This window comes from Oncorhynchus tshawytscha, linkage group LG08 (assembly GCF_018296145.1).
Source record: "Oncorhynchus tshawytscha isolate Ot180627B linkage group LG08, Otsh_v2.0, whole genome shotgun sequence".
NCBI classification, from domain to species: Eukaryota; Metazoa; Chordata; class Actinopteri; order Salmoniformes; family Salmonidae; genus Oncorhynchus; species Oncorhynchus tshawytscha.
In genome coordinates this window covers 57,890,630-57,901,081 of record NC_056436.1, presented here as the reverse complement: position 1 = coordinate 57,901,081, position 10,452 = coordinate 57,890,630, and positions in this window count along the sequence as shown.

Genomic DNA, 10,452 nt, shown 5'->3' with positions numbered 1-10,452 from the left:
CAGAGACAAAAAGTTGCCCCTAAAGATGTAAATAGAGCGAGATTGATAGCCCATGCAGAATAACTATGTGGGCACCATGATGCCCGATATCAACGTTACCTGCATTAAACATATTAGACCCGGCGAATGAGTGCGTCAAGGGGCAGGGCTTTGGCTGTGCGGAAGAATCATCAACCCATCACAGAAATATCAGATACATTCATGAAGGGTTATCAACAACAACAAAAAACAAGTGGATATTCCAAGGGCCATGTAGAGTGCTGGTTGAAAAGTTGACTCACTCTGGTCGAAATGTCAACTGCCACTTTGGACAAGGTCTGCATTGTAGTATATCACACAAGTGAATGTGCCCTAACCACGCTGCAAAGCATACAGTGACACATACACATTGGATATACCACACTTAATAATTATACTCAAAAATGGTCGGGCCCACTTCACTCAAGCCAATTATGAGTGTAGTGATGGCTGAATGCCTCGTGACTGACTGAGTATGCTGTACGGTGAAGAGTGAGATGTCAATGCTGAAACCATGCGAAGCGTTTCAATTTCATTACCCGAGAATTAACACAACTTCAGCCTCGCACTGCGGCCTCAGCTGGTAAGGCACTAGGTAATAACTATGGAGTGAGATTATGCAATTAACTCTGCGTGAACTTAATTAAACACGGTTTAGCCGAGACCCGTGCTAAACCGTGCTAACTTCCCAGGGATATTTCTGTAGAGTGGAAAGAAGGGAGGAGGAAGATGAATAGCTAGCGAGGAATTGAGAGAAGAGAAACAGCTACGAACTCCTCTCGTCAACTCCAACCCTAAACCCGCACAACACACACATTCACAGGACAACAGTATATATTTACTTTAAAGCAGTATATCTCAGCGCAACGTGAAGTGAGCATGACATAGCAGAGACACGTCAAATTAGCATTTATCATTATACTTGCCCCCCCTTCACTCCCGGTCACCCCGAGAGTGGAAAAAAATAATAATGACCATTAGGCCTGCTCCTAAAAGCTGTGATGTGGTGGGTGGAGGGAGGGAGGTGGAGGGCTGAGGATGGAGGGTGGAGAGAGAGTGGAAAATGCATGAAATCTAATCAGAGCTACTTAGAGATCACTGACGGCTGTGCCACAGGACACTGAGACCAGGTCCCTGAGAGGAGCAGCCCCCAACTACAAGCAAACAAACAAAACACTCTAAATCCCTATCACTTTGTCCTCCTCACGGGATCAGCCATGACGTGTGGCAATGGCAATATAATGACCACTTATCTACACAGCTTCTACTAGTAGTTCAACACCAGCGCCAAACTCTCTCCTCAGCCACCTTCCCCACCAACATACCCATAGCAGTATCTACCTTCCTGTCTCTTGCCATTCTCCTCTCCCCCTGACTCACACATCTCTCCTCTCCCCCTGACCCACACCTCTCTCCTCTCCTCTCCCCCTGACCCACACCTCTCTCCTCTCCTCTCCCCTGACCCACACCTCTCTCCTCTCTTCTCCCCTGACTCACACCTCTCTCCTCTCCTCTTCCCTGACCCACACCTCTCTCCTCTCCTCTCCCCTAACCCACACCTCTCTCCTCTCCCCCTGACTCACACCTCTCTCCTCTCTTCTCCCCTGACTCACACCTCTCTCCTCTCCTCTCCCCTGACCCACACCTCTCTCCTCTCCTCTCCCCCTGACCCACACCTCTCTCCTCTCCCCCTGACCCACACCTCTCTCCTCTCTTCTCCCCTGACTCCATTCCCCTTTTAACCCACGCTTCTCTACCCATTCATTTGTCACACTGTTGGCTTGCTTGTAGGTTTCAGTCCTGTTTCTTTACCTTCATGTGCTCATCGACCAAGCCGTTGTGTAGGAGGCGATTCCCATTGAAATTCAGTTGGTGTATGCGTAATATAATACATTCATATAACTGTGGGACATTTGTGTTCCCATATGACAGGCAGGGACAGGGCGTTCCCTAATTCCAGGCTGGTAGTCTCTTACAACCAGACACTGTCCTACTCTGATGACTACAATTCACCCTGATGGTTCAATCTCTGGACAGGACCTCATACACTCAGTCCCCCTCCCCTGACAACTACTATACTCTTCTTCTCCTCTTTCTCTCCCCTTCATGTCTTTTCTCCATCTCCCTTCCCCCTCTCTCCTCTGCAAATCTCACCCTCTCTCCTATCTCCTCTGCAAATATCACCCTCTCTCCTATCTCCTCTGCATATATCACCCTTCCCTCTCTCCTCTCTCCTCTGCAAATCTCACCCTCTCTCCTATCTCCTCTGCATATCTCATCCTCTCTCCTCTCTCCTCTGCATATATCACCCTTCCCCCTCTCTCTTCTCTCCTCTGCAAATCTCACCCTCTCTCCTATCCTCTGCATATCTGACCCTCTCTCCTCTCTCCTCTGCATATATCACCCTTCCCCCTCTCTCTTCTCTCCTCTGCAAATCTGACCCTCTCTCCTATCTCCTCTGCATATCTCACACTCTCTCCTCTCTCCTCTGCATATTTCCCCGTCTCTCCTCTCTGCTCTGCATGTCTCCCCCTCTCTCCTCTGCATATATCACCATCTCTCCTCTGCATGTCTCCTCCTCTCTCCTCTCTCCTCTGCATATATCACCCTCTCTCCTCTCTCCTCTGCATATATCACCCTCTCTCCTCTCTCCTCTGCATGTCTCCCCCTATCTCCTCTCTCCTCTGCATATCTCACCTCTCTCTATCTCTTCTGCATATCTCCTCCTCTCTCCTCTCTCCTCTGCATGTCTCCTCCTCTCTCCTCTCTCCTCTGCATATATCCCCCTCTCCTCCCTCCTCTGCATATTTCCCCCTCTCCTCTGCATATATCCCCTCTCTCCTCCCTCCTCTGCATATTTCCCCCTCTCCTCTGCATATCTCACCCTCTCCCTCTCTCCTCTCTCCTCTGCATATCTCACCCTCTCTCCTCTCTCCTCTGCATATTTCTCTTCTGCATATCTCACCCTCTCACCTCTCTCTCTCATGTCTCTCTCCTCTGCATGTCTCCTCCTCTCTCCTATCTCTCCTCTGCATATCTCCCCCTCTCCTCCCTCCTCTGCATGTTTCCCCCTCTCCTCTGCATATCTCCCCCTCTCTCCTCCCTCCTCTGCATATTTCCCCCTCTCCTCTGCATCCTCTGCATGTCTCTCTCCTCTCTCCTCTCTCCTCTGCATATCTCACCCTCTCTCCTCTCTCCTCTGCATATTTCACCCCTCTCTCCTCTGCATATCTCACCCTCTCACCTCTCTCCTCTGCATGTCTCCCCCTCTCTCCTCTGCATATCTCCCCCTCTCTCCTATCTCTTCTGCATATCTCACCCTCTATTCCCCCCTCTTTCCTCTGCATGTCTCCTCCTCTCTCCTCTCTCCTCTGCATATCTCCCCCTCTCTCCTCCCTCCTCTGCATATTTCCCCCTCTCCTCCCTCCTCTGCATGTCTCCCCCTCTCTCCTCTCTCCTGCTGCATATCTCCCCTCTCTCCTCTCTCCTCTGCATATCTCCCCTCTCTCTCCTCCTCTGCATATTTCCCCCTCTCTCCTCTCTCCTCTGCATGTCTCCCCTCTCTCCTCTCTCCTCTGCATGTCTCCCCCTCTCTCCTCTCTCCTCTGCATATATCTCCCCCTCTCTCCTCTCTCCTCTGCATATCTCCCCCTCTCTCCTCTCTCCTCTGCATATCTCCCCCTCTCTCCTCTCTCCTCTGCATGTCTCCCCCTCTCTCCTCTGCATATCTCCCCCTCTCTCCTCTCTCCTCTGCATATCTCCCCTCTCTCCTCTCTCTTCTGCATATCTCACCCTCTCTCCTCTCTCCTCTGCATATCTCTCTCTCCCTCTGCTCTCCCCCCCTCTCTCCTCTGCATATCTCCCCCCTCCTCCTCCTCTGCATGTCTCCCCCCTCTCCTCCTCTGCATGTCTCCCCCTCTCTCCTCCCTCCTCTGCATGTCTCCCCCCTCTCCTCCTCTGCATATCTCCCCCTCTCCTCCTCTGCTGTCTCCCCCTCTCTCCTCTGCATGTCTCCCCCTCTCTCTCTCTCCTCTGCATGTCTCCCCCTCTCTCCTCTGCATGTCTCCCCTCTCTCCTCCTCTGCATGTCTCTCCTCCTCTGCATGTCTCCCCCTCTCTCCTCCTCTGCATGTCTCCCCCTCTCCTCCTCTCTCTGCATATCTCCCCCATGTCTCTCCTCCTCTGCATGTCTCCCCTCTCTCCTCCTCTGCATGTCTCCCCCTCTCTCCCCCTCCTCTGCATATCTCCCCCTCTCCTCTCTCCTCTGCATGTCTCCCCCTCTCCCCTCTCTCTGCATATCTCACCCTCTCTCCTCTCTCCTCTGCATATCTCCCCTCTCTCCTCCCTCCTCTGCATATCTCCCCCTCTCTCCTCCCTCCTCTGCATATATCCCCTCTCTCCTCCTCTGCATGTCTCCCCTCTCTCCTCTCTCCTCTGCATATCTCCCCCTCTCTCCTCTCTCCTCTGCATATCTCACCCTCTCTCCTCTCTCCTCTGCATATCTCACCCTCTCTCCTCTCTCCTCTGCATCTCTCCTCTCTCCTCTGCATATCTCCCCCTCTCTCCTCCTCTGCATGTCTCCCCTCTCTCCTCTCTCCTCTGCATATCTCCCCTCTCTCCTCTCTCCTCTGCATGTCTCACCCCCCTCTCCTCTCTCCTCTGCATGTCTCCCCTCTCTCCTCTCTCTCCTCTGCATATCTCCCCCTCTCCTCCCTCCTCTGCATATCTCCCCCTCTCCTCCTCTGCATCTCCCCCTCTCTCCTCCCTCCTCTGCATATTTCCCCCCCTCTCTCCTCTGCATATCTCCCCCCTCCCCTCTCTCCCCCCTCTCTCCTCTGCATATCTCCCCCCTCTCTCTCTCTCCTCTGCATATTTCCCCCCTCTCTCCTCCTCTGCATATCTCCCCTCTCTCCTCTCTCCTCTGCATTTCCCCCCTCTCCTCCCTCCTCTGCATATCTCCCCCTCTCTCCTCTCTCTCTGCATATCTCCCCCTCTCTCCTCTCTCCTCTGCATATTTCTCCCCTCTCTCCTCTCTCCTCTGCATGTCTCCCCTCTCTCCTCCCTCCTCTGCATATCTCCCCCTCTCCTCCTCCTCTGCATGTCTCCCCCTCTCTCTCTCTCCTCTGCATGTCTCCCCCTCTCTCCTCTCTCCTCTGCATATCTCCCCCTCTCTCCTCTCCTCTGCATATTTCTCCCCCTCTCCTCCTCCTCTGCATGTCTCCCCCTCTCCCTCCTCTGCATGTCTCCCCCTCTCCTCTCTCCTCTGCATATCTCCCCCTCTCTCTCCTCTGCATGTCTCCCCTCTCTCCTCCCTCCTCTGCATATTTCCCCCTCTCCTCCTCCTCTGCATGTCTCCCCCTCTCTCCTCTCTCCTCTGCATATTTCCCCCTCTCCTCCCTCCTCTGCATGTCTCCCCCCCTCCTCCTCTGCATGTCTCCCCCCCCTCTCTCTCTCTCTCCTCTGCATGTCTCCCCCCTCTCCTCTCCTCTGCATGTCTCCCCCTCTCTCCCTCCTCTGCATATCTCCCCCTCTCTCCTCTCTCCTCTGCATGTCTCCCCCTCTCTCCCCTCTCCCCCTCCTCTCTCCTCTGCATGTCTCCCCCTCTCTCCTCTCTCCTCTGCATGTCTCCCCCTCTCCTCTCTCCTCTGCATGTCTCCCCCTCTCTCCTCTCTCCTCTGCATATCTCCCCCTCTCTCCTCTCTCCTCTGCATGTCTCCCCCTCTCTCCTCTCTCCTCTGCATGTCTCCCCCTCTCTCCTCCCTCCTCTGCATATCTCCCCCTCTCTCCTCCTCTGCATGTCTCCCCCTCTCTCCTCTCCTCCTCTGCATATCTCCCCCTCTCTCCTCTCTCCTCTGCATATCTCCCCCTCTCTCCTCTCTCCTCTGCATATCTCCCCCTCTCCTCCTCCTCTGCATGTCTCCCCTCTCTCCTCCTCTGCATGTCTCCCCCTCTCTCCTCCTCTGCATGTCTCCCCCTCTCTCCTCCTCTGCATGTCTCCCCCTCTCTCCTCCTCTGCATGTCTCCCCCTCTCTCCTCCTCTGCATGTCTCCCCCTCTCTCCTCCTCTGCATGTCTCCCCCTCTCTCCTCCTCTGCATGTCTCCCCCTCTCTCCTCCTCTGCATGTCTCCCCCTCTCTCCTCCTCTGCATGTCTCCCCCTCTCTCCTCCTCTGCATGTCTCCCCCTCTCTCCTCCTCTGCATGTCTCCCCCTCTCTCCTCCTCTGCATGTCTCCCCCTCTCTCCTCCTCCTCTGCATGTCTCCCCCTCTCTCCTCCTCTGCATGTCTCCCCCTCTCTCCTCCTCTGCATGTCTCCCCCTCTCTCCTCCTCTGCATGTCTCCCCCTCTCTCCTCTCTCCTCTGCATATCTCCCCCTCTCTCCTCCTCTGCATGTCTCCCCTCTCTCCTCTCTCCTCTGCATATTTCCCCCTCTCTCCTCTCTCCGCTGCATATCTCACCCTCTCTCCTCTCTCCTCTGCATATTTCCCCCTCTCTCCTCTCTCCTCTGCATATCTCACCCTCTCTCCTCCCTCCTCTGCATATCTCCCCCTCTCTCCTCCTCTGCATGTCTCCCCCTCTCTCCTCTCTCCTCTGCATATCTCACCCTCTCTCCTCCCTCCGCTGCATATCTCCCCCTCTCTCCTCCTCTGCATGTCTCCCCCTCTCTCCTCTCTCCTCTGCATATTTCCCCCTCTCTCCTCTCTCCTCTGCATGTCTCCCCCTCTCTCCTCCTCTGCATGTCTCCCCCTCTCTCCTCTCTCCTCTGCATATTTCCCCCCTCTCCTCCTCTCTCCTCTGCATGTCTCCCCCTCTCTCCTCCCTCCTCTGCATATTTCCCCCTCTCTCCTCCTCTCATCTGCATCTCCCTCTCTCCTCTCTCCTCTGCATATTTCCCCTCTCTCTCTCTCCTCTGCATATCTCCCCCTCTCTCCTCTCTCCTCTGCATATTTCCCCCTCTCTCCTCCCTCCTCTGCATATCTTCCCCCTCTCTCCTCCCTCCTCTGCATATTTCCCCCTCTCTCCTCCCTCCTCTGCATATTTCCCCCTCTCTCCTCCCTCCTCTGCATATTTCCCCCTCTCTCCTCCCTCCTCTGCATATTTCCCCCTCTCTCCTCTCTCCTCTGCATGTCTCCCCCCTCTCTCCTCTCTCCTCTGCATGTCTCCCCCTCTCTCCTCTCTCCTCTGCATATCTCCCCCTCTCTCCTCCTCTGCATGTCTCCCCCTCTCTCCTCTCTCCTCTGCATATCTCCCCCTCTCTCCTCCCTCCTCTGCATATTTCCCCCTCTCCTCTCTCCTCTGCATGTCTCCCCCTCTCTCCGCTGCATATCTCCCCCTCTCTCCTCCCTCCTCTGCATATTTCCCCCTCTCCTCTCTCCTCTGCATGTCTCCCCCTCTCTCCTCTGCATATCTCCCCCTCTCTCCTCCCTCCTCTGCATATTTCCCCCTCTCCTCTCTCCTCTGCATGTCTCCCCCTCTCTCCTCCCTCCTCTGCATATTTCCCCCTCTCCTCTCTCCTCTGCATGTCTCCCCCTCTCTCCTCTGCATGTCTCCCCCTCTCTCCTCTGCATGTCTCCCCCTCTCTCCTCTGCATGTCTCCCCCTCTCTCCTCTGCATGTCTCCCCCTCTCTCCTCTCTCCTCTGCATGTCTCCCCCTCTCTCCTCCCTCCTCTGCATATTTCCCCCTCTCCTCTCTCCTCTGCATGTCTCCCCCTCTCTCCTCCCTCCTCTGCATATTTCCCCCTCTCCTCTCTCCTCTGCATGTCTCCCCCTCTCTCCGCTGCATATGTCCCCCTCTCTCCTCCGCATATGTCTCCCTCTCCATCTTCTCCCTCTTTTCCACCCCCTTATCCTCCTTTCTCTCTCTCCTCTTCTCTCTTTGTCTCTCCCTTCCTCCCCCCTCTCTGTAATAAGCATGTCTACTGTGTCTCTGGTCAGAGCTGTCTCAGTGGGATCCAGTGTTGTCTGTGTGACCAAGAGTGTCTTCATGTCATATGTAATATTACCCTGCAGTATTCAATCGAACTACGCTGTGATCTTGATAGTCATACATGCACTAACATATAACCACCATGACAGGCTTACGCATGCCAGCAGAATATGTGATATAGTCATGCCCTCACTGTCCAGGCCTGAATAGCATAGAAACATGAATGTGTTGTCCAAGCCTGTATAGACACATGAATGTGTTGTCAAGGCCTGTATAGAAACATTGTGTTGTCCAGGCCTGTATAGTATTGAAAGATGATTGTGTTGCCCAGGCCTGTATAGTATAGAATCATGAATGTGTTGTCTAGGCCTGTATAGAAACATTAATGTGTTGTCCAGGCCTGTATAGAAACATTAATTTGTTGTCTAGGCCTTTATAGTATAGAAACATGGGTGTGTTGTCCAGGCCTGTATAGACACATTAATGTGTTGTCCAGGCCTGTATAGAAACATGAATACAGTGCCTTGCGAAAGTATTCGGCCCCCTTGAACTTTGCGACCTTTTGCCACATTTCAGGCTTCAAACATAAAGATATAAAACTGTATTTTTTTGTGAAGAATCAACAACAAGTGGGACACAATCATGAAGTGGAACGACATTTATTGGATATTTCAAACTTTTTTAACAAATCAAAAACTGAAAAATTGGGCGTGCAAAATTATTCAGCCCCCTTAAGTTAATACTTTGTAGCGCCACCTTTTGCTGCGATTACAGCTGTAAGTCGCTTGGGGTATGTCTCTCTCAGTTTTGCACATCGAGAGACTGAAATTTTTTCCCATTCGGTGATCAAACACGACATATTCCACGACACAACATATTCATTAATGTATAAAAACATTGTGTTGTCCAGGTCTGTATAGAAACATTAATGTGTTGTCCAGGCTTGTATAGAATCATTCATGTGTTGTCCAGGCTTGTATTGAAACATTAATGTGTTGTCCTAGACTGTATAGAAACATTAATGTGTTGTCCAGGCCTGTATAAAAACATTATGTTGTCCAGGCCTGTATAGAAACATGAATGTGTTGTCCAGGTCTGTATAGAAACATTAATGTGTTGTCCAGGCTTGTATAGAATCATTCATGTGTTGTCCAGGCTTGTATTGAAACATTAATGTGTTGTTCAGGCCTGTATAGAAACATTGTGTTGAAAATGTTTTGCATAGTCAACTTACACATACATTTGAAGTCGGAAGGTTACATACTCTTAGGTTGTAGTCATTAAAACTTGTTTTTCAACCACGCCACAATTTTGTGTTAACAAACTATAGTTTTCTTAAATTTGATTATCCTACCAATCCTTGACTTCGGCGATGTCATTTACAAAATAGCCTCCAACACTCTACTCAGCAAATTTGATGCAGTTTCTCACAGTGCCATCCCTTTGGTCACCAAAGCCCCATATACTACCCACCACTGTGACCTGTATGTTCTCATTGGCTGGTCCTCGCTACATATTTGTCACCAAACCCACTGGCTCCAGGTAATCTACAAGTCTTTGCTAGGTAAAGCTCTGGGTTATCTCATATCACTGGTCACCATAGCAACACCCACCCGTAGCACACGCTCCAGTAGGCATATTTCACTGGTCATCCCCAAAGCCAACACCCCCTTTGGCCGCCTTTCCTTGCAGTTCTCTGCTCCCAATGACTGGAAAGATATGCAAAAATCACTGAAGTTGGAGGCATATAGTAAAAATAAAGAAAAACCCTTGAATAATAAGTAGGTGTGTCCAAACTTTTGACTGGTACTGTGGATTACCCCCAAAAGAAATACTAGACAGTTAAAACATTGTCACGGAGAAAAGCACCAGGAATGGATAGCTCTAACTCAGAATTCTATTTAACATTTTGGGACTAGTAGTACCCATATTTACCCAGATGACAACACATTTCACTCAATTCAGTGCTTCTCAGTTCCATGTATGAAACTTATCTCAGTTATATAAATACCAGGGAAATCTGGAGAGTCCACTGCTGATTACAGACCCATACATTTTATAAATTGCGACAATAAAATAATAACAAACTCATAAGCAATAGAATGGCAAACGTTTTAAAAGACAATTAAACAGGGCTTATTAAACATGGACAATAGACAAATAAAGTGTAATGTTTCAATGTAATACCGTTCCATGTGCTATTTCATAGTTTTGATGTCTTCACTATTATTCTACAATGTAGAAAATAGTAAAAATAAAGAAAAACTCTTGAATGAGGTGTTTCCAAACTTTTGACTGGTGCTATAAATATATATTACACACACATTCAAATACAAAAACACAGTCATGAGAAGCACAAATAGAACATCACAAATCACCTAGTTAAAAAGTTACATTCCTCCACAAATAAGTCCCCAATCAATACTTTAAATTGCCTGTACTGCACTAGAACATCAAGATGAAATGTATTTTAGATTTTGTTCCAGCAATACGGTGCATTAAAACTAAAAG